This window comes from Tenrec ecaudatus, chromosome 17 (assembly GCF_050624435.1).
Source record: "Tenrec ecaudatus isolate mTenEca1 chromosome 17, mTenEca1.hap1, whole genome shotgun sequence".
Classification (NCBI taxonomy): Eukaryota; Metazoa; Chordata; class Mammalia; order Afrosoricida; family Tenrecidae; genus Tenrec; species Tenrec ecaudatus.
The window spans coordinates 2805193-2829860 of NC_134546.1; the positions used below are offsets into that span (position 1 = coordinate 2805193).

General features: G+C 43.6%; 2 long non-coding RNA genes across 5 annotated transcripts in view; one reads left to right on the top strand and one right to left on the bottom strand.

The window, feature by feature from the left end:
- The first annotated feature begins 9071 nt into the window (after positions 1 to 9071).
- The window catches only part of LOC142430699 (uncharacterized), a 247381-nt gene continuing 231784 nt past the window's right edge, over positions 9072 to 24668 (top strand). For all 4 annotated transcript variants that reach the window (XR_012780652.1, XR_012780651.1, XR_012780654.1 and 1 more), the window contains exons 1-2: positions 9072 to 9216; positions 15313 to 15491. This is a non-coding gene — a long non-coding RNA (uncharacterized LOC142430699). The remainder of the gene's footprint in view (positions 9217 to 15312; positions 15492 to 24668) is intronic.
- On the bottom strand, positions 10828 to 23303 carry LOC142430701 (uncharacterized). The gene is made up of 3 exons (XR_012780655.1): positions 22888 to 23303; positions 11773 to 14558; positions 10828 to 11269 (listed from the first exon to the last, which is right to left on the bottom strand). It is a non-coding gene; the product is annotated as an uncharacterized LOC142430701 (long non-coding RNA).

Here is a 24668-nt window from a genome sequence, read left to right on the forward strand (position 1 = left end):
CTTATTTTTTTCTTTTTAAAAAAGTACATATTTTTAACCAATAAATTTTTACCCTACATTAAGGATAAATTTGGCACATTGCTTTTACCTTTATTTTCACCTACATATTTTTACCCTAGATTAAGGGTAAATTTGGCATTCAAATAGTTTAACTATCCCCCCATGTCTCTACCCTCAAAAACCTCTTACATTGCAACAAGTGGAGTGGACACAAGCCTGATGAGAAGTCGTTGGAAGATGCATGGTGTCACTTGTGACCCGTAGCAACCTTATGTATGACAGAATTATACACTGCCCAGTCCTGCACCATCCTCACAATTGAACCTCTGCTTGAGGCAGAGGTTTCAGGCCCGGTGTCAATCCATCTCTTCGAGGGCTTTCCTTTGCTGCCCCTCTACTTTATCCAACGTCATGTCCCTCTCCAGGGACTGGTCTCTTCTGCCAACATGCTCAGAGCTTGCCATCCCTGCCTCTAAGAAGCACTCTGGCCATACTTCCTCCATGATGGATTGGTCTGTCCTTTCAGCAGTGTGCAGTTCTCTCAATATGCTTCTCCAGCTCCACAGTGTCCAACCTTCCCATATTTAAGAGGCCATTGAAAATGTCATGGCTTGGGTCAGGCATCTTAGTCCTTTCAAAGTAACATACTTGCTTTCCGATACTTTTTTCAGCAGGTTTACCTAACACAACTCATCCTGATGAGAAGAGATAACTGCAACGTGTGTTGCTATTCCACTCTATCAAGGCCTCTGTCATATTATATTGTAACTTATCTTTTATATGTCTGTCTTTTCTTCTCTGACTTTATTAAATAAATGACTATGTTTCACAGCTCTTTCACCAGTGTCTGGTACATATTGTGTCCAACTGTAGATATTTAATAGTTGTTCAATAAGCAAAAGAAACTCAACAGATGGATGAGTAAATTTGGATTTGGCCACTTTAAGAAAGTTTTTTTTTTTTTTTAATGTGGACTGCAGACGTGAGAATGTTATCTAAATCCAATTCTGAATCACGATGCTTCTCAATTTAGTAGCAATACCCAAACCAATCTCACCGCCGTCTAGGTGGCCGGACTCCTGTTGCCCTTAGGCGCTGCACCGTCAGTGTGCACTCGTAGCGACCCTGGATGCAGCAGAGTGCAGCACAGCCCGGCGCTGAGCCGTCCTCACAATGGATACACTGAGGCATTGTTGCAGCCATCCTGCAGTCCATCTCACCGAGGAACTGTCCTGGTTTTCTCTGCCCGCCATTTTACCACGCATGGCGTCCTTTTCCAGGGCCCACTCTCTCCTGACCATGTGCTCCAAGGACGGGACATAAGCTCACCATCCTCTCTTTTAAGGAGTACTCTGGCTGTGCTTCTTCCAAATACAGATTTTTTTGGTTGTTATTGGTGCTCCACAGTACTTCCAATATTCTGTACCATAATAAAAATGCATCCATCTTTATTTGATCTTCCTTATTCGATGTCCAACTTGCACAGGCACTACGCTTTGGGTCAGGCGCACCTTCATCCTCAAGGTGATGCCCTGACTCCCCCCACACTCCCACTTTACGGGGTTCTTGCGTGGCATGTTTTCAAACGCAGTACATCATTTGGTTTCTTTACTGCTGCCTCCATGAATGGTGAGCGCATATTCAAGCAACATGAAATCATTGACAGTCTTTCCTCCGTCTGTCAAGAATATTGCCTATAGCCCAGTTGCGAAGATTCTGGTTTCTTCTTCATTGAGTTATAATCCATACTGAAAGCTGCAGTCTGTGACCTCATCGTGGCGATCTTACAGAGGTTTCTGAGACCGTAAATCTTCAGCCTCATCTGTCTAAAAATGGAAAGGGTGGTGGGTTTGAACTGCCAATTTTGCTGACGGCAGTGCCTAACCCATAGCACCGTGCACAATAAATGCTGCTTGAACTTAGAAAAGCTGTATATGATAGCTTGGTAGAGAATGCATTATTTTGGTTTTCAGTTATTTTACTTTAGGTATAATTAAATTTCGTTCAAAATGAATACATTTTTTCCAGGGTTATCAAAGATAGTTTCTGTGTTTGGTTGCTGGGAGTTTCTGAACATCTGTTCATCTTTGGTACAGTTGACAGAACAGAGGCGTGGATCCAGAAACCTGTGAGAAACTTTTCTGCATATGTGAGTACATCATCCAGAGCCTCTGTATTCCAGTTCAACATGTTTATAACGCACATCGATTTTACAAGTGCCTTGTGCATTCAACTCAAATCAAATGAATGCAGTGACTTCTCCTTTAGAGTGTAGAGACAGTCAACACAATGGTGCTGATGATAAGCAAAGCAAGCTGAACAAATAGGTGTGGCTAAGCTTACTTTATTTCTTTTGATTTTGCATTTTCTCATGGACCTTTATTTTAAGAGACTGAAAGGTCCATACCGCAGGGAATATTACTGAAGTATCACTAGTTACTGCTAATAGAAGAACAATTACACATTTCCAAGATGTGTGAATAGTGATCTGAAATTTAGTAATGCTCCCAAAAGAGTTTTACTTGAATATTATTGATATTTAAATTAATCTTCCAGCACTACCATCCTGAAATATAAAACTATACAACAATATAGCACATCTCTTTAACAACAATTTTTGGAATATCTATGTTAAACAACTCAGGGGACAAAGGATACACAAAATGTTAACTAGATATAATTTTTAAATAATGACAAATAAACTATAAGTGTCAGAACCCATGGGGCATAGCCTCAGTTACGGACAGCATAATTTCTGGAGCACTAAACTGCCAACAAGATATATTCCTAGCAAGCGAACAAACTCTTCCAATCAAGATTTGGGGGGGGGGTTGGATTAGCAAATAGGAACTAAGGGAAATAGAGTTAATGAAACGAATGCATGGCTTTGCACATATAAAAGAGCCTATAAATAAATACATCAGTATCACTCCCATGGATTTTGATTGTGGATCCCAGTATAATGTGATGCTGGGCAACTTCGGTCCTTTCTCTGTCTACTTGGTCATTGTTTACTGGTCATATTGTTAGGATTTTGTTTTCTTTGTATTATTAACGTGTTATCTATACTGAAGGCAGCAGTCTTTGATCTTTTTTCTTTTTAGTTTAAAATGTATTTATTTTAAATAAATAATGTTACTGGTGGCTCATGCAAATCTTATCACAATCCATACATACATCCATTGTGTCGAGCACATTTGTACATCTGTTACCGTCATCATTCTCAAACCATTTTCTTTCTACTTGAGCCCTTGGCATCAACTCCTCATTCTTCCCTCCCTCCCCAACACTGCCTCCCTAATGAACCCTTGTAATTTATAAATTATTATTATTTTCCATGTCTTATACTGTTTGACATCTCCCTTCACCTACTTTTCTGTTGTCTGTCCCCCAGGGAGGGGGTTGTATGCAGATCACTGTGATCAGTTCCTCCTTTCTCCCCCACCTTCTCCTTAACATCCTGGATTCTCTACTCTCATTATTGGTCTTGAGGGATTTATATGTCCTGGAGTCCCTGTGTTTCCAATTCTGATCTGTACCAGTGAGTATCTTCTGGTCTTGCCCAATTTGTAAGGTAGAATTGGGATCATGATAGTGGGTGGGTGAGGAAGCTTTAAAGAACTAGAGGAAAGTTGTATGTTTCATCGGTGTTATGTAAATATGTTTATATATGACAATGAGAAAATAGATTTTTGTGCATATATTTATAGGTTTAGTATCAAGGTAGCAGATTGAAAATTGGGCCTTTACTCAAGTACTCCCTCAACGCAAGAATACTTTGTTCTATTAAACTGGCATTCCATGATGATTCACCTTCCTGACATGATCGCTGAAGACAAAGTGGGTGCATAAGAAAATGTAGTGATGAAAGCTGATGGTGCTGGCCATCAAAAGATATAGCATCTGGGGTCTTTTAAGATAAACAAGTAGCCATCTAGCTGAGAAACAACAAAGCCCACATGGAAGAAGCACACCAGCCTGTGTGATCACGAGGTGTCGATGGGATGAGGTATCAGGCATCAAAGAACAAAAAATTCATATCATTGTGAATGAGGAGGAGTGCAGAGTGGAGATCCAAAACCCATCTGTAGTGGAGATCCAAAACCCATCTGTAGGCAACAGGACATCCCCTCATGGAAGGGTCGCAGGGAGGAGATGAGCCAGTCTTTGATCTTAATAAGTGTTTCAAGTCTCTTGTCACCCTCAGATTGGAGATTGTTAAATAGTCCTTCAATGAGTCCTCCTGCCATATTCCTCATCAAATAGATCAACTTCTCAGACTATTTGCTCAGCATACAGATTATATAAATATGGTGAAAGGGTGAAACCTTTCCTCTCACTTTTGCTGATGTGAAACTACACAGCACCTCCTTGTTCTGTCTAATGAGGGCCTTAGTCCATGCACAGATTCGGTATGAACAGAATTATGTGCTCTGGAATTCCCTTTTTGTCATAATGTTATTAATAATTTGTGATATCCCACACAGTGTGATACCTTTGCACAGTCCCCCAAACACAGGTAAACATCTTTCCAACATTGTCTCCTTTCAATCAAGATCCATCTGACAGCAGCCATGATTTCATTCATTCTGAGTCCTCCTGGATCTGACTTGAATTTGTAGTTGTTCGCCTGTGATCTGTTGCTGCAAACACTTTTGAATTATCTTTAGCAGTATTTTTCTTGGGTGTGACATTAATGTATTGTTTGAGAATTTCTGAATGCTGCTGGATCCCCTATATTTAGAAAGAACACACAACCAAGGATCTCTTGCAGTCAGGTAATTAACTGTCTTCTAAATTTGGGGAGGTTAATGGTGCTAGACAAATGAGTACTTCCAGCATTAAGCTGTTTCTTAAAACATCTCAAATGACCTCTGTCAGTCTGTATGACCTTGTTTCTCTCCAATACCTTCATTGCAGCTTGAACCTCTGACCACTGATTCTTGGTCAGATTCTACCTCGAGAAGTGTATATATGCTAGCCCCTCCCTTTTATAACAGTCCCTCTTTGTATACCATTTTCTTTGGATGCTTCGTGTGTAGTTCAGTACTTTGTGACTGGAGTTCTTCAATAGGGCAATTTCAGGATTTCAGGTTTGATTTCTTTCTTGTTATTTCAGTATGAGAAATGCAAAGTGTGTTCTTCCTTTTTTGTTTCTGACTCCAGGCATTTTTTAATTAAAACAAACAAAAACCCTTTGTTGGCATATAATTCACAGTATGTATGTCAGTAGTCCAATCATATTAAATAGAATTGTGTAGTCATTGCCACAGTAATTTGTAAGATGTCTTCTTCCTGTATTCATTGTTGTTATCTCCCCATTTCTTACCAACGGCTTGTCCCATACCACTAGGAAACTATTAATCCAGTTACTATCGCTATAGATTTACCTAGCTTGGATCCTGGATATACAGAAGAACATACAAAATAAAAAGAAAAACAACACAATGACAGAATAAAACAGAAAAAAAATGAATTGGAAAGAAAGCAGAAGATATTAAAAATTGGAACAAATCTATATTAGCTCAGAAGGGAGATCAAATGGCATGTTGTCACTTTTTGACCTACTTCCTCTGCAACCATCCACTAGACACACATGCTGGATGATAACAAGACCATTACCATCCCTGGTCCATGGTCTGATAAGGTTCATCATAGGCCTAATCCACATGGATCCCCTGAAAATGGATTTGGGACTTTTACTCTCATCTATAGCTGTCAGTAAAGCCAAGTACTTAGAATTCAGGCCCTAATACCATTCCCTCCTCTGGTTTTGGATTTTATTATTTACAATCCTTGGATCTCCCAGACTGATGTACTTCTTCTGTGTGAATTTTTAGTTGATTTCTCAACTTCTTTAAGTGTAACCAGTGTCCTAAATTGTTGATTAACAACTTAAGTTGTTAATCTGCACCAATCAACAGTCCATGGACTTTGGTCTAAAAATACTGTCCTATACATGTGTGCTTTCCTTTTCTCCACAGTGTTCTAAAGTCCACTGCACTGACTAAATCAATGATAATAATCACGGTACTAGCATATGCCCCATGGGGATGACTTAGAATTCCCTCCAATAAAATCATGATACTGTCTCTGAAGTGAACCAGGGACATAGATAAGCCATAGAAATATGAATGAGTTTCTGTCTCACACTTGATAGTCACCATAATTGAAGAGGAAGCAGCTCTTTTGGCATAGCCCTGCTCAGTGCTTGCCTCGTGAAGCTATCACTGAAGACATGGGCGCTCCATGGAGAAAGCAGCCGGCGCATAATTATTGGAATGGATAACATTGGGACTACAGGCCTTTTCACTTTCTGTTATAAAACTGTGTTTCCTCAAGCTGTCCTTCGAAATCTTCTGCTCAACGTCCCTCTTCATTTAGTATGAAAAGATCAAGTAAAGTGGACGGAGGGAGAGCATCAATGTCATGGATGGACACTGTGGCTGCAACCCTGGGCTCAGGCGCAGGAACAATTGCAAGGACTGAGAAAAACCATGCAGTGATACGTTCTGTTGTGCACAGGGTCGCTATGGGTGAGAACCGGCTTGATGCCACCTAATACAACATTCTTCTTAAAAAATAATTTTTAAAAAATCCTTTCAAATTCCTTTTCCCTCAAACCTGAATAGTGATTGAGTGGCTTTAAAAAAGGAGAAAAAGTAAAATTGAAATGGAGTTGGAGACTTCAGTGGCAAAAAGTTCATCACAACACCACCAAAGAGTGAGTCTGTATCTGGTACTGCAGACACAAACGCTCCCAATCTCAAAAGGAAGCAGTGTTTCCGGCACCTCAGTTTTCTGACTGCTGACACTCTGGCATTAAATTTCCAGGCAGTAAATTCTCCTCTAGCCACAACAAGGGACCTGAGCTAAGCTATGGGAGGCAGCAGTTGCACCTCAAGAGAGGGATTCTGAGAAGGGAAGAGGAAGCCAAGGCAGTGAGGAACCTCCTGGTTTCCTCAGAGCAGTGGTTCTCAGAGGGCGATCCTGGAACTCTACGACTCGCTGAGATCCGTGCACACGATCCATGAAGTCAAAACTCCTTTCACAGCATTTGTACAAATGATTAGTCTTTCTCACTAGGCTGATATTTTCAAAGGCAAATCAGCATGGCTCACCACTGACAACATACTGCAAGAAAAATTGTATTCTTTAGATGGACTTGTTTTCAAACTGTCAGCCTTGCTGATCACACCCCAATATGTAACCACTGCATCGCTTAGATTCACTAAATCTCCATCCACACGACCTCTGTATCTCTGAATTGGGTATTAAATATAAAGCACTTCTACACTCCCCCAAAATGGTGTTTACCTCAAGGAAAATTATTTTATGAATTGAACCTGCCACCTTTTAAAAGCTGGAATATCCTTTCCCTTGAAAGAAGGAATGGCAGGGAAACTATCTTGGATGCTTGGTAATTTCTGGGAAATGAAGATGTAGTAAACCTGTGGCTGAAAGGAAACCAATGGACAGTATTGTTACCAATGATAAAATGTATCTCTCTAGAGATTAGAATATCCACCAGAAGTGTGAGCGCTTTCTAAAACTTTCACAGCTTTCTGCTGGGATTAGTGGTGACGGTAATAAATGCGTCTCTTTTGATCATTTGTAATGAAATGTGTCGACACTGGGAGACCCGCTGCTAACTGCCCTAACATTGCACGCGAATTAAGGCTCATCCCTTAGAACACGATTCATTCAGTGAGCAGGGTGGACTCAGGGTGTTTAAAGAAGAGAGTAAGAACTAGGCAGAAATGTCTTACCCCTCCAAGCCCAGCTAACTTTAAAAACTCACTATTTCGGTAATTATAGTGAAATATCACAGGTGAGCTTTCACCATTCCTGGGAAAGCTTATTTGAAAATTCCCGTTTCCCATGTTCTGTCAGTGTGGTGCAGGCTTTGTTTTGGGATATAGCACAAGCCTAGTGACAGATTGAATGCAGAAACAGACACGAAAATCCCGACGTCTTCCATTGCCATAGATGAGACAAGTAAGCGCGGCCGACTCTTCTCATTGTTTTATTTTTGGAAAGTATTTTTATGAAAACATATTGTCTGTAATTGTTTAATGAATTATTAATGATATTTTGTATTTGTTTGGAAATGTTAAATGTTTCCATTTCCCATGTAATGGTCGATTTCCCATATTCCGATAAGGTTAATAATCGGTAGATCAAACCCACGGAAATGAAATCTCCCTGGGTTAGTCATTCATTTGTGAGTGCGAATAGAACTTCTAAGGAACCCGAAAAGAAAATAAATAAAGACAAATAACAAACTCACTGCCATCGAGTCAATATTGACTCATAGCGACTTTCCGCAGTGCCCAGGTGGAACTGCCGATTAGCTCACCAGGTAAGCGCCCTGGCGGTGTCTAATGTAACCCAAGCTGCCCACAGGAGAAAACGCCGGAGTCCGCTACCAGAAAGACGACAATTTAGGGCAGAAACCCTGTGGGCAGTTGCCCACCTGGTAGGTTGGGATGTCAGCGCAAGGCATTCCCAGTACCAGGGTTCCACCTCTCCCTCTCGCAGCGAGTCAGCTTCTCTGCCTAGATACACGTGACGCGGTCCTGGTTCTCACTCCTATTGGACCACTGATTACAGGAGTCGCCAATCACCTTCACTACTTTTCCTGGTCTTCAGGATCAGACTCAGATTTTCCGGACTCAGAGAGCCCCGGCCCCGCCTCCTCCCGCCTGGGCATATAGGGGTCCTGGTCTTGGCCCAGACCTGGACAGGCTCCCACTCCGAGATATTCCATCATCGCCGAGTCCCGGCGGACTACAGGAAACCCCTCTTCGTAGCGGGGGATCCTCAGTTCCTAAAGTTCCTGGACGAGGCCCGAACCCGAGGGTAGAGCCTCGGGCCCTTGGGCGGAGCCTCTGATGCAGGGGGCGGAGCCTCGGGCACCTTGACGGATCCTTTGGCGCAGTGGGCGGCGCCTAGATCGATATGAGCGGGGCCTGGGGCGATATGGGTGGGGCGTCGGACGCCGTGGGGCGGAGCCTCGGGTGATATAGACCGAGCCTGAGGCGCCTTGGGCGGAGCCTGGGGCGGGAGCGCAGGTCTGAGCATCTCCCAGTCAGTCACCGAGGGCGGCGCCTGGATTTACCGGGAGATTCTGCGCACCCAGAGCGAGGCGGGGCCCCGCATATACTCCTGAGAGCACCTGGCTATGGCGCGGGCCGGCCGGCACCCACTCCGCAGGTACCGCCTGGACGCCAACGACGGCGCCGAATACATCTCCCTGAACAGGGCCCGCTTTAGGGCCAAGCAGATGGCCCAGAGCTAGTGGGCAGAGGGCGGATGGCAGAGGGCCCCGTGGAGAGCAGCTAGCTCCCCAGGTGCTGGAGAACTGGGGTCCCTGCAATGCGCAGCGCCTCCAAAGACACAGGTGACCCCCACCTCGTCTCTGACCTCAAGGTCGCACGCAGGCGCGAGTCCTTGCACTTCTACCTAGTGGGGATCACCCCTGCTCGGAAACAGTATGGGGAGCAGCAGATGCAGGACCAGTTCTCAGATTGGTGGCGCCCTGACCAGCAGGAGGAGTCTAAAGAGGATCTGGGAGCTTCAGCACTAGGTATTGGAGACAGGGCTAGTCTTTATTGGAGACAACTGTTCGGTCTTTATACAAATCATGGCATTCTGAGTACTACCTGTGTCTTTGTGGGGTGAACTCAGTAGATACACGTGCTGTTCTTCTTCCCCACGCTTGTGTCCTGTGCCTTTGGTTGCAGTCTCCCTCAACATTCGCTAAAATATTCCACTGCCTATACATTGTGCTGTTTCATTTTATTTTCAGTCATCTCTTTGCCGCACCACCCCCTCCAAGGAGATCATAAAGTGTTATATATATCCCCCATCTCGGTTACTTGTTAAACTTTTTGATCACAGTTTTTTTGGAGGTAATTTTATACCACACACTCATGGTGTCTTAGTGAGAGGTATCTTAGTGATCGTCCAGTCCAACTCCTTTCTGTTCACAAATGAAAATGTTGCAACCTACAAGGGCAGTGGCTGGTGAGTTTCAGAGCTGACCGTGAGCATGCATCTTCTGTTGAGCACCTTCCGTGTGCACAGCACACTGGCCATGGTGCATCTGCCTACTGTCCACATGGCAAGGAAGATGGGAAAACCTTCCACTTGGCTTGCTCTCGAAATGGTCACTGCTTGCTGATCGTATTTTGCACTACAAGTGAAATTAAATTTTGGAAACAACCGCATTCCAAGAAAAATAAGCATCAATTTGCTACAATAAAACAATAGCACACTTACTGTTGGAGTTTTAGTTGAGTGTGAAATTAATTTCTTTAAAATTTATTAAAGGCTCGAATCAATCTTGAAAATCTACACATGCAAGTTGTCTTGAAGAAAAGTAAGGCAGGCTTTGAAAATATGTCTTATGCTTATTGTTCATTACTCAGCTTAGGTATTCACTCCCCACCTGTTCCGTGAGTGAGTTCATTCCTACCATGTTCCTTCCCTACTCCCACTTACCTTGGCTTAGCGTCAAGTCAAAATGCTAGTGTCCAATAGAGCCCTACACAGCATGTCTTCTCTAAGTCTACTGCATGTTTATTTCAGACACTATCTTCATCTCTTGGTACAATAACTGACCTCAAATTTTGAAGTCATCCTCTGGGCTCTTTGTATTAGACCCAGAGACATTGATTCATTGTAAACCAATCCACCTTGCTTTCCCTTTCTCCTCAATATTTTTCTGTGTTAGTCTGGGTTGACTACAGAAACAAATCCAGAGACACTCAGATATGTATAAGACAGAGCTTTATATCAAAGAGTAATTGTGTATTAAGAAAATATCCCAGCCCAGTCCATATCAAGTCCATGAATCCAATAATTGCCCATATGTCCAATCCCAGTCCATAAATTCATCTGCAGACTCATGCAACACATGCAATGACGTTGAATACAAGATCACAGGCAAGTGGGTGGAAAGACTTGTAGATCCAGTGGCGGTGGAAGTATCTCAGTGCTGCCATGGGTCTCCACGTGGTTCCTCTGTTTCCAGTACTCTGGCTCCAGCAGTATAGCTCCATGTGGCTTGTCAAGAGAATGATGAAACACAAATAGAGTTTGTGTCCCACCTCCCGGAATGAAGACAAGAGTTCTCAGAATCCTCAGGAGAAGGCCATGCCAGCACATAGACGTCATTGGCTATGACCTGATTGACAGACTAGACTTCACCCCTTCCTCAAGTTGACAGAAGATTATGTAACTCCCGCATTTGCCATGAAATGACCTTTAGGAATAAGATATAGTGGGAATAGTATGTTATTGTGTTGTTAGGTCTCATTGAATCTGTTCCAACCCAGAGCAAATTCAGACACAGCAGAACAAAATGCTGCCCAGTCCTGTGCCCTCCCAATAATGCTTGTGCCCATTGTTGCAGCTGCAGAGTCGATCCATCTCCTTGAGGGTCTTGCTTGTTTTAGCTGCCCTTCCACTTTACCAAACATGATGCCCTCTATAGAATGGTCTATTGCAACTCGAGGCTTGAAGGCTTGAATGTTTTTAAAGTTCATTCAGTTTAAGATATGCTGAGTGTGTTCTTTCTGTTGGTCTCTAATTCTAGGTCTTTGAGCATTTCTTTATAATATTTTACTCTGTCTTCTTGAGCTGCACTTTGAAATTTTATATTCAACTCCTTGACTTCACCATTCCTTCCATATATATACCTTAGCTATTTCATGGATTATATAGCAAGTTTCAGTCTCTTTGACATCCACTTTGATCTTTTCTTACCTGTATTTTTAATGACAATTGCTTCCTTCATGAGCGGTGTTCATGATGTCCTTCCACAGCTCATCAGGTCTTCTGTTATTGGTGTTCAATTCAGCACTTTGGTCATTGAAATATTCTCAAAATTCAGGTGGTATAAACTCAAGGTCTTAATTTTGCCCTTGTGAACTTATTTTAATTTCCTTCTGCATTATCCTGAACTTACATCTGAGCAATTAATAGTCTGTTCCACAATCAGCCCCTTGCTTACCTTCAGCTGCTGATGGTGAACTTCTACATGAACTCTTCCTACTAATGTAGTCAATGTAACGTCGGTGTATCCTAGCTGGGGAAGTCCATGTGTCCCTGAAACAGTTGCTGATGAATCTCAAGGACTTCAGCCTCCAGCATAGATTACAACTCAAGGTAGGGAAGATCCTCAGAACTGGACCAGTAGGTAACATCATGATAAATGGAGAAAAGGTTCAAGTTGAATAAATATAGTGAGAGGATACAACGGTGATGCATACCTTTCTTGTACCAGCACACTGTACTTTTTTTATTTGTATGCTGAGAAAATAATCACAGGAGCTGGATTATATGAAGACAAACATGGTATCAAGATTGGAGGAAGGCTAGCAACCTGCAATATGTAGCTGACATACATTGCTTGCTGAAAGTGAGGAGTTTTTAAAGTACTTGATGATGAAGATCAAGAATTGCATCCTTCAGAACGGATTACAACTCAATATCATGGAGACCAAAATCCTCATAAATAGACCAATAGATAACATAATGATAAATGGAGAAAAGGTTGAAGTTGTCAAGGATTTTGTCTTGCATGGATCCACAATTAATGCTCATGGAAGCAGCATTCAAGAAATAAAAAGATGCATGTATTCGGTAAAGCTGCTATACAAGATTTCTTAAGAATATTTAAAAGCCAGGATGTTACTTTCAGGACTAGGGTGCACCTGATCTAAGCCAGGATATTTTCGATTACTTCATGTGCATTTGAAAGTTGAACATTGAATAAGGAAGACCAAACAAGAATCAATGCACTTGAATTGTGGTGCTGGAGAAGAATATTGGAATTACTATGGACTGATAAAAGGACAAACTGATCCATCTTGGAAAAAGTATGTCCAGAGAGCTCCTTAGAGACAAAGGCCACAAGACTATGTCTTATATAGTTTGGAAATGTTGTCAGGAAAGCCAGTCCCTGCAGAAGAACATCACATTGGTAAAGTAGAGGGACAGGAACACAGAGGAAGGCCCACAAAGAGATGGATTGACACTGTAGTTGCAAGCCTGGACTCAAGCTTAAGAAGAATTTTAGGATGTTGTAGGACCAGGCAGTATTTGGTTCTGCTGTGAAAAGAGTCAATATGGGTTAGAACAGACCTGCTGGCACCTATCAACCACCACAACAATAACAGTAACAAAAACATCAAACCAGTACCTTCCAAGCACACTGTTAGTGGTGGGGTCTGTGGACTGCAAGTTCATGTGGCCACTAAACGGTGTAATCAAGTACTGTGCAAACCCTAGATTAGGTTAGGTTCTGGGTATGAAAGTAAGTCCACACTCAAAATGGATGCTGATTCCAAGCTGAATTGCTGCCCCTTCCACAAGAACCAAAACCAAACTCACTGCCATTGAGTCAACGCTGACTCATGCGATCCCTGTGGGTTTCCAAGACTATAACTGTTTACTGGAGTAGAATGGCTAGTTTTTCTCCATCAGGTGTGCTGGTGGTTTGAACTGCCAACCAAGAGGATAACAGCCTGATTCATAACCACTACACCACTAAGGCATCCTCTTTCCATAATAGAAGTGCCTAATCTGATCACCTTGTCAACAAAGCTTCTTGAGAGATGGTGTCAAATGAATAGAATCTCTTGCTCACATGCTGGATCTTTGACCGTGAAAATCACTAGATTATCTTAGGGAGTGGGAGTCCATGCTGCTGGGTTCATACACAGCTTTCATCCCTGCACTATGACTTTTCTGTGAATGTTCCCATCGTTTCAGCACTAGGAGGTCTTTGACAGAGGTCACATCATTCTATATTATGATGGTTTAATGCCTCATTTGAGTTGTGAGCTCTTTGTGGAGGGTTGACATGTATTCAAGTATGACCTTCATACTTAAGGCTACTGATTATATGTTGATCATAAATCTCTTCCCAGACTTTTGTTTATGATCTTATAATTTTATCTATTGGCACTAATACCACCAGGAAGATCACTCTTCTAGTGTCAATGGATTGGTTAATATGCTAACACCAGGATGCTCTCTTCCTACACAAAGCAGATGATCAGGCTTACCTCCCAACACAACAAATTTCCCTTAGCAAAACCCATTTACTTCTGTAGTCTGTCTAATAATTTTTTTCTCTATCTCTTAAAGCTGGACATAGTATAACTTCTGTTGCATTTCCTTTTACTGCTACCCTTTCTCACTAAAAATTTTATCACTCCATTAATGCAGAGGGAACCCTAGTTGCCCCTGCCAGCAGAGATGTGGTTTACATTGCAAGCTGATCAGGGTGTGATTTAGCTATAGAACCCCATTATAGAGACTGCTTTCCTGAGTCATTCTTGCAGTAACTTTTACAGATTGGTTTCCCCAGAATAACAAAGAATCTGAGAAGGAGGTCCGTAGGCAGAAAGCTTCTTCAAAACGCGGTCTTAGTTCAACACCGTTGAATGTGCAATCAAGGAAGGAGGATAGTGCAGATGGAGATGATGTTACTGTCAGGAGAGCTCACAGGTATTCTGGAGTGGAGATGTCCCTTTAGAGTGTTCCTAGGATAAAAAAAGAGAGAGAGATGCAAATGTAGGTGGTGGAACACAAAGGTACTCTATTGTTGATTGCCGACAATATAGAATAAGCAAAATGTGATAAAGAGTCAACAGTGACTCAACACTCTAGTATTAGCCTACAGATTAGCATTTAAGATTATTCAGACGTGTTTTGGGAGACAGACTGGGCAAGTTCAAGCCTTGAACATCCGACTCAGCAGTTCTACACTGTATACCCAGAATCATCAAGAGTTGAGATGGACTGAACAGCAGGAATGGAAGACACTGGACTTTCACTTATTCTTACAAATGAGTCACTGGGTGTCAGGTATGCTGGAGAGAGGCATCTCTTTTTCAGGCCATGACAGTGATTCCCAAATAGATGCTGAACTCCGTGCTGTCAGCCCCTTCCAAGTACCTGGGAGAACCAGAACCAGTCTTAAAGGGCAGAGAAAATGGGTAAACCAAACCTGTGACCACGGTTCTGGTTCTGACAGAGTGAAATGGCTCCCTAGGAGTTTCTTGGCTATATCCTTTATGAAGCACATCAGTAGGTCTTTCCTCCTGAATTTGTTGGGTAGGTTTGAAATGCCACTCATTTTTGATAAGCAGTGTGGCAGTTACATAATCTCCTGTCAACTTGCGAAGGGGTGGAGTCTAGCCTGTCAATCAGGTCTCAGCTTGATGACCTCATTTGGAGGCAATGGAGATAAGTAGTTCGCTGGAGGCCAGATACACTCTCTGCTTGTTTCCCTAGGAGACATTCCTGTTGACAAGCCACATGGAGCTATGCTGATGGAGCCAGAGCCCTGGAGATGGAGGATTCACATGGAGACCCTCACCAGCACTGAGATGCTTCCACTGCCACTGGGTCCACAAGACTTCCCACCCACTGCCTGTGATCTTCCTGCATTTGGTGTCATCGCATGTGTTAATGTGAGTCTGAGGAGGAATTTATAGAGTGTTTTTGGACATATGGGCTAATATCAGACTTAAGGAATTGATCTGGACTGGGCTGGGATACCTTTTCAATGTACAATTGCTCTTTTACATTAAGCTCTTTCTTTTACACATATGAATGTCTATGAATTGTTTCTCTTGTCTACACGGTCAAACACACGCAGCTAAGATCAAATGATTTATACCATCCAAGGGCCTTGAATAGAGAGATGCAAATATAGGTGGTGGAACACATTATGTACTCCATTGCTAAATGTAAAAGATACAGAATGAAAATATGTAAAATTTATGCACATACAGAACATGTAAAATATGTATGCAAAATATGTTTTAAAAAGCTAACGGCGACACATAATACCATCTCTCAGCGGTGAGCACTGTTAATAATTTAGTACATTTTCTTTCCCTCTTTTTGTTGGTTATTTCTATCCCCTAAATATCTGAAGTTCTTCCAAACACACGCTTTCACCTTGTTCTATCAGCTACGTGATATATTTAATTCATATAATTAAAAACTAGCTTTGCTTTCCCACTTTTCGTGATATTTATACAATGTATTTAACAATTTTGCTATCTTGAGTATAGTTTCCGATATTTGGCTGATAAATAATATCAATGGAAATTTAAGTTTTGTTGGTCTGTCATCTGAGCTTTCTTCCTTTTCGTTTACCAAAAAGCATGAAATATTCATCAGACATATTTTCCCCACTCTTCCCTTCCTGACGTTCTTGGTTGTCTCGTGCTGGCACAAGGGATCACTCTGGTTTTGCCTGGGTTCTGCCATGGGCTAGCTTTGGGAGTTGAGGCTAACACTTCATTTTCCCCGCCCCCAGATACTGTGTCAGCAGCTGCAGTCCCCTCCCTTATCTCTCACACATGGGTTATGAAAAACTCTACACACATGGACTTCACAGGTCTGTGAGCAATAGCATGATGAAGGGTGGGAGAAGGCATGCCAGACAGAAGTAGAGAAGATGATCCTGGAAACCTTGACTTTTCCCTTTGGACTGTTCAGACTGTGCTCCAATTTGCCTAATGGCAGTATCATCCGCACTTGTCCCGGGAAATGAGAACGCAGCTCATTAGCTTCATCCAAAACACACAGGTGGTACACCTGCCTAGCCATCAGCAAGAAGATGGAGAAGGCAGGTTTCTGCCGGTGGCCCAGATGCTGCCTGAGGAGCAGACTGCAAACAAAACATCTGGGCGGTTGAGTAGATCTCCCATTTATCACCACGGACCTGGGCCTTGTGGAGGCAGACATGCAAGCTGGTAACGCGGAGTGAAAACCCACAGAGATGGAAAAAACCTAGACCTTTACCGGATCCAGTGCAGAATATTTGCATGTAAATGTCTGCTTTTGCGCCCTCCTCTTAGTGAGAGTGTCAGGCCGCCCATTACAACAGCAGGGGCAGCCGAAGATGGTAGGGATGTAAATGGCCAGGTAAATTGTCTTCCATCCTCGCGCAGACAATTAAAGAGGTGCCCTTTTAAAACAGATTGTTCCACAAGCCTGCTCAAGTTAATGGGTGCTTACTTATTTCTTTGTATGTTTTCCCAAAGGGTGGCCACCGAGCAAAACATACATCATTGTGCTTAGGAAGTGACAGGCCCTCGCTCTTTCTCATACCTGGAAACAAGACTGGATGCAATGCTACGGTTCTATTTGAAACTAAAACCAGAAAACAGATCCTGGCTAGTGTATGCCAGTGAACCCAGAATCTGTACTGGGAGGACTGTTCACAGGCTTTAGGCCCTTCACATAGCTCCCGCTCACCAATGCAGAGGAGAGGAGAGGCAAGTAAAGCATTGTTTTAAAGGGAACAGGAAGTAAGCTTCTCAACTCCTCCTCCTTCTCCTCCTCCTCCTCCTCCTCCTCTATTTCTATAAACACCACCTCCATCAAGTGGGTCCTGACTAATAGTGAACCTACAGAGCAAAGTAGAACTCCCAGAAAAGGTTTCCAAGGCTGTAATCTTCATGGACACAGCCTGCCGTACCTTTCTCCAGCAGAGAGCTGGGTAGGTCTGAACTGCTGACCTCACACTTACCAGCTGAGTGCTTAACCCCTCAGCGGCCGAAGTGCCTCTCTGTTTCTAGAGCCTTGAGTCAATACAGAAAATGTGGTTGTGGTAGTTACTTAACCTGTTGTCAGTTTGACACTTAAGAGTGAAGGGGTGGAGTTTAGCCTGTCAATCAGGTCGCAGCTTGATGACCTCATTTGGAGGCCCTAAGAAGATAAATAGTTCACTGGGAGCAGATAAATGTTCTCACTCCCTGTGAGACATTACAGACAACGAGCCTGGTGGAGCTACGCTGATGCATCCAGAACTCAGAGAGCTGGAGGAGCCACGTGGAGACCCACATCAGGACTGAGATTCTTCTACCGCCACTTGATCCACAAGACTTTCCACCCACTGGCCTGTGATCTCCCTGCATTTGGCATAATTGCATGTGTTCATGAGTCTGAAGAGGAATTTATAGATTGGTATTGGATATATGGGCTACTATTGTACTCAGGGACTTAATATGGACTGGACTGGGATGTGTTCTTAATGTACAATTCCTCTTGTATATAAAGTTCTTTATTATACACATCTGAGTGTCCTAGATTGGTTTCACTAGTTCACTCAGACTAACACAGTGGTTATTAGAAAAAAAAATTGTCCAGAGATATGAGCAACCAGATATTTATCAGGTAATTGATCTTTGCAGACTTTTAAAAAAAATCTACACAAGTTATATAATACACATAAAGTAGCTGGAATCGATGCATGATGTACCATTACCCTAGCATCTGTGAATCAGGCAGAGTGAGTGTTCTGAAAATGCTAAGCCTGCAATCACTCCCCAGACCCAACCAACTGTCACTGAGTGGATCCAGACTCATAGACACACTACTGCACAGAATAGAACTGCATCCTCAGGTTTCAGAGGCTGTAAACCTTAACAGAGACAGACAGTCTTGTCCTCCAGCCTCACAACGGCTGGTGGATCCAAACTGCTGACCTTTGGGCTGCAGCCCAACACTGAGCCCACTAACTATGAGGGTTCCTAATAATCCAAAAAGGACCCGGAGACCAAAACTAAACTCACTGCCATCGAATCAATTCTGACTCATAGCAACCCTAGAGGACAGGGGGGAACTGCCCCTCTGAGTTCCTGAGGCTGTAAAGCTTTATGAGATCAGAAAGCCTCATCTTTCTCCCATGGAGAGGCTGGTGGGATCAAACTGCCATCCTTGTGGTTCAGCAACCCAGCTCACAGCACTGTATGGCACCAGGGTTTCTGAGCTCCCTCAGCCCTTTTTCCTGTTAGGTGGTGCACAATCAGTTTCCACTCTTAACAACCTTGTGCACAATGGGATAAAACACCGCTTGGCTCTGAGCCAGCCTCACAATTGTTTCCAGGTTTGAGTCTACTCTTGCAGACCTGTGTCAGTCCATCTTGTCAAAGGTCTTCCTCTCTTTCCATTGCCCTCTTCTTTACCAAGCCTAATATCTATTTCCAGGGACTAGTCTTCCTGATAACATGACCAAAGCATGTGAGACAAGATCTCACCATCCATGATTCTAAGGGGCATTCTGGCTGTATTTCATCAATGACAGATTTGTTTGTTCTTTTGGAACTCCATCATATTTTAATCTCCTTGGCCATAACTAAAATGAATTGATTTCTGTTTGGTTTACCATATTCACTGTTCAGCTTTTATATACATAGAGAATGTTTGAAAATACCCAGGCTTGGATCAGGCCCACCTTAGACCTCAAAGTAACACCCTGGCTTTTCAGAACTTTAAAGAAGTCTTGTGCAGCACATCTACCCACTGCCATGTGTCCTTTGATCTCTTGACTGCTGATTCCATGAGCACTGAATGTAGATCCGAGCAAGAGAGAGTCCTTGACAACTTCAGTCTTTACTGTAGTTATCATGACGCTCCCTGCTGGTGCCGTTATGAAGATTTCTTGGTTTCTACACTCAGCTGTAGCTCATACAGAGAGCTATTAAGGCCTCAGCCCTTAACCTATTGCAACAGCACTGCAACTTCAAGCTCTCGGCCAGGATCGGTGACAGCCTATTGGTTGACACAGTCAATAAGTAAGTCACTCCTTAGTTCTTTATTTGCACTCTCAGTTGCATTTTCATAATGTTGATTAGTTTATCTCTCTTGAAATGGCCTCCTCCTTGGCGTCTAGGCGAGCATGAGGACTTGGAATCCTAGTGGTCTGGGAGAGCATGAGGACTTGGAATCCTAGGCGTCTGGGATAGCATGGGACTTGGAATCCTGGGCGTCTGGGAGAGCATGAGGACTTGGAATCCTAGGCGTCTGGGATAGCATGGGACTTGGAATCCTAGACGTCTGGGATAGCATGAGGACTTGGAATCCTGGGCGTCTGGGATAACATGAGGACTTGGAATCCTAGACGTCTGGGAGAGCATGAGGACTTGGAATCCCTAATAATTCTCCGGGGCCCTTTCGTTGTGTTGCAGCATGCTTTTCCTTTTCCACGAAGCCTCAGTTGCTGGTTTTCCTCTAGGTTCTGTCCTAGACTTCTCTCCCTCGCTCTCCTTACCTCCCTCCCACGCTCTCCTCTCTGCTCTCTTCCTTTCACTCCCCCTCTGCCCTCTTCTCACTCTCATCTCTGTTTCTCCTTCCCTCTAAGCTCTGAGCAAGCAAAGGCACTGTGACCTCTAAGGCCCGGCAATTCTCACCTCCATGTCCACTCTGTAGCTCCATCCCTCTCGCTGTTCTTACATTTATATGGTCCTCGGGACCACACCAGTTCATATCATCCAAGTGTCCCTCAGGTGTCCTCATTTTGTCTCACAGGTGCACTTCAGTGAAAGGCAAGCTAATCAAATCCTCATCCCCCACAAACTCGCCCCTCCTCCGGTGTGCCTTTCCTACTGGGTGGCACTAATATTCAACTCATAGCATGAGTAAGACATATGGGTGGGCGTTCACACTTCACACATGCAGTTAATCACAAAGTTCCACCAGATTTAATTGGAAATATATCCATGTCTTTCCTTCTTCTCCTCCCACACTGACTTGGACGCACTGTGCCTCTCTTAGAGTTGTATGTAACTTTCATTTCAGCATGAGCCATTGGAAAAGGGAAGCAGATACCATGCAGAGTCATGATGTTAGACACGCGTGAACCCACGAGGATCCATTGAACGGGGGTCAGCATTTCCTGACACTTCTCTTAGGACCATCTTTCACTTCTCATCCATCTGCTTCAGATGGGGATTTGTGTCCCTTCTACTGTGGAACTCATCCTCCAGGTTTTCCCTTACCCAGGCCTTTGGCTCTATCCCATTAAGTCAGGATCATTCTTTCTCTCCCCTGCTCCCCTCTCCTTTTCCTCAATTCCCTAAAGCTCTCTAGGGTCTGATAACGAATTCCTCTTCTGCACTATGAGTGGCTGTAGATCCTTACTTTAAATATTTAAGAAGCTTCAGACCATAGGCTGAACAAACCCTGCCTTGATGGCATTGAGCGCCTGTTGCTTTTCTGGGTTACTACACGATCCACACCTTTGTCACCGAGATTGTGAGAGTCAGGAAAGACGTGACTGCAGCATTCTTCCTGCCAACCAAATGCCTTTGTTAAATCCTGTCTCCAAACCGCAGCCGGTAGAGCTGTCTAAGCGGTAGGCATAATCCTGTCACCTCCCTGCTTAATATTTCCGCTTACCATCATGGAAACCGTTAACAAAGAGTTGACAGTCTATCTATTCCCTATGGTACTTCACCTCTTGCCAAATCCTTCTACGTCTCAGCCCCAGCCACGATGTATTTGAATTCGTACACCACCCACTTGTATTCTCTCCCATCCTTTGTCCCAGATGCGCCCTCTCTTCCAACCCAGCTCTCAGAATTGCTGCAGTCTTATTTTTTCAGTTAGAATATTCTTTCTCATTTATTCCTAGCTCTCCTTCCACAAGAAAATAAGACTATGGGTGTCAGGTGAGGATTTGTTTTCCTCTTTTTCTGTTTTGTTCTGCTTGTTTATTGAATTTTCCCAATCCCTGTCTTCCGTGGATAAGAAAATACAACAAAACAAAAGTTTCCTGCTTAAGGCACTGTATTCTTTCCTTGGCTTTTGTGGGCTGGCAATCATCTTCAGGTGGAGGGTGGTGGGAGGCAGCGCCTAGACTTGGTCACGCCGGAGGTCTCCCAGCTGTTGGAGCAAATCCTGGTGCCCTTCTGTGCAGGTGCACCTCAACACGGCTGCAGCAAACTGGGAACTGGTATTCAATGCTCAGTGTTGGTGTTACAGGTGTGTGGATAAAGGATTGTTTTAACATAAGGAATTAAACACCTGTCAAGATGCTCTGCACTATTTGCATAGGCAAAATGCCCACTCCCGGCAGCTTTCTAGACTTTGATCCAATGAGTAATTATTGACATCATTAGTTAGTAGAGGATTTTCTAGCAACCAAGTTGCTACATCTCCGGTTCTTAATTTAAATGTTTTTATTTCCTCCCGTTAGCAAGAAGGATGTCATCATCTGTTAGAATCGATCAGCAGAAGCAAAGCTGAAATAAGTAGAGACTAAGAAATCGTGTGCTCAAGCAATCTAACTAGAAAGGCAGGGAAATGGTTGGATAGGAAAGAATTGCATAGGATTGATCGGTTTTTGGGTTTGTTTTCTTCCCTAAAGTGTTCTTCCAGCCTGGATTTCACCTCCTCTGCTCTCTTTGGGACATCGTCAAAATAACTTTAACCTTTATAAAAGCAGAGAGCACAGCGCATGGCTTAGCACCAACCTGTTCACCAGCCTTAGGAATGATCCTCACATTTTTATTTGCCTAGAGAGATGATGGGTCTGGAGTCAGTTAGCAACAGAAGACAAAAGAGGAGGTACCATTTTAGACGCAGAGAATGGCTTATTTAAATCCTTACCTTTTTCCCCCAAGTCTTGCTGACCTCTTTTTGAGGGGTCTTGGAACATGAAAAAAGGGGGGGAAACCATGAAAAGGTTTATTTTTTCCCTCATGTAACACTTAAGCTTTCAGAGGCTGGTCAGAAATCCATAGCACTTAGCTGCGACTCTTTTGAAGCTCTGTTGGTGAGCGCGAGAACTTGAAAACGTTAGGGTGTCTCTTGACTGAGCAGAAAATTCAAATGGCCATCAAAGCTCCATTCAACCCTTTGAGAATTCTACAGAGCGGAAGCTTTACATCCGGTTTAAGATTCCATTTCTCAGCGGTGCTGGACTCTCATGGGCAGGGAGTTCAGAGTATCGCATGGGTTCGCTTGGGCAGTCATTTCAGCGTCTCTATTATTACAGCCTTTAGCAGATAGTTAGCAGGGAACTAAAATGACACTGATTATGGCTTAACTCTGTGTCATTTCTCTTACCTCCACTTAAACGAAGGGCATTCCAGAGCAGCGCGTTGCCCAGGCCTCTGAGCAGAGACAGAGGGAAACAAGAAACGCCGTGTTTAGTTTCATACTGAGGCCGCAAAATCTCTGGTCAGGATGCGTTGGCTCTGTCCTTCTGAGGGAGGGCTGCAGTTGTTTCTGGGAAGACAGGAAACAGAAAATAAAAATGCATATGGTGTCTATTTTCCATGAAACCTGAGGCAGCCTTGGTGGCTGTTCCTGGGCTCTGGGTGTATAGTGCTGGAGGGCTGGAGGTGCAGGCCTCTGGCTTGTATGTACACAGCGTTATGCAAGCGTCTTGTACGCTGGCACTTCGCGGATTCTGACAGCTGCTGGGACAAAAGAAGTTTGGGAATATAATCATCCAAAGCCCCAAGCACTGAGCAATTGTTCCGACCCACTGTGGATTGTGGTCTCGATCTTACTCTGAGCTACTCAGGAAAGAAAGAAAAAACAAGCTTTTGAATGTAAGGATCTTCAAAAATGTTTTCACAATGTCTGGCATTCTTCTTCCATGTGTTTTGATTCCTAATTTAGATCCTTCTAGTGCCAAAACTCAGGTCGGATGTGTGTCAAAATGTTCTATTAAAGTGAGTTCTTGAGACCTTGTTCTCTGATGCACTAGCTGGCTGAATTTGGGGAATTGTGGCAAATAGATAGAATCGTTTATAACATTTGTCTTCCACCTCTCTGAAACACAGAGGTTGCCAGGTGGATGACCTGACAGGACATGACAATAAAGCACCCTTTTTCACCTCAGCTATGTCTCCCACAATGGAAGGGCAGAGGACGCTCGGGAAATTGGAACGCTCAGCTACTCTATCCATTCGTTTTATTCCTGTTAAATTTCTGCTTTCTGCCACCTTTCAGGAACCACTAATAACCAAGGCCAGGACTAACGAATGGCAGCACTTAGGGGAGGTCTCTTTCCCGTTGCAGCCTCATTAAGTCTCACACCTGCCTGTGGTAGCCGTCACTGTTCCAGCCTTTCATCTGTGGTGTCTTCCCTACAGACCAGGAGCAGGCAGAGGGAAGCCCGTGGACTCAATGTAGCCCGCCGCTGCCACTTTTGTAAGTCAAGTTTGATCGAAGCATGGCCATTTCTGAGACTAGATCAAAGCATACTGAGATTGGGTTCTGGTCCATGCATGGAGGGGTTTATTCAAACAAACAGCAAGTAAGCAAGCACAGAGATATATTTAAACATGCCTCTGTGTAATAAACTTATCTTAGTCTCTTATTAAGGTCCCGTAGAAAAGTCCAATCAAAACAGTGGCTTCCGAAGGCACCTGCTGGGCCAGTGAATTTCAAGGCAGCGAGGTTGCTCAGAAGGTTAGGTGACTGTGTTTGTTGTTTTGTTGTGTTGTGGGGGGTGCGCAAGTCCCAAACTGGATATCTTGAGGCATTTTCTTCACGGACATAGGATGATTACAGGGGCTTATGAGGAAGACATTCTAAGGAAACTGAAACTGCCTTGGTGAGAAAAGGGGCAGTGATTTGCTTCATCACACCCCTTCACCTGCTTGTTCATCAGGTGTAGCGAAGGGTGCCCCACAAAGGGTAGCTGGCAAAAGCTACCCCCACAGCTCAAAAGTTGCACAATCTTGACTTTTGTAGAAGTCATTGCCGACTCCTGCCCTAGGACTCTTGATAGGCAAGGACTCGCTCTAGCTGCCTTGGCCTCACATGTGCGCAGTTCCGGACCAGGAAGCTCTCGGTGTGGTCATTGGAAAGCAGAGGCAGCACTGAGATGAACG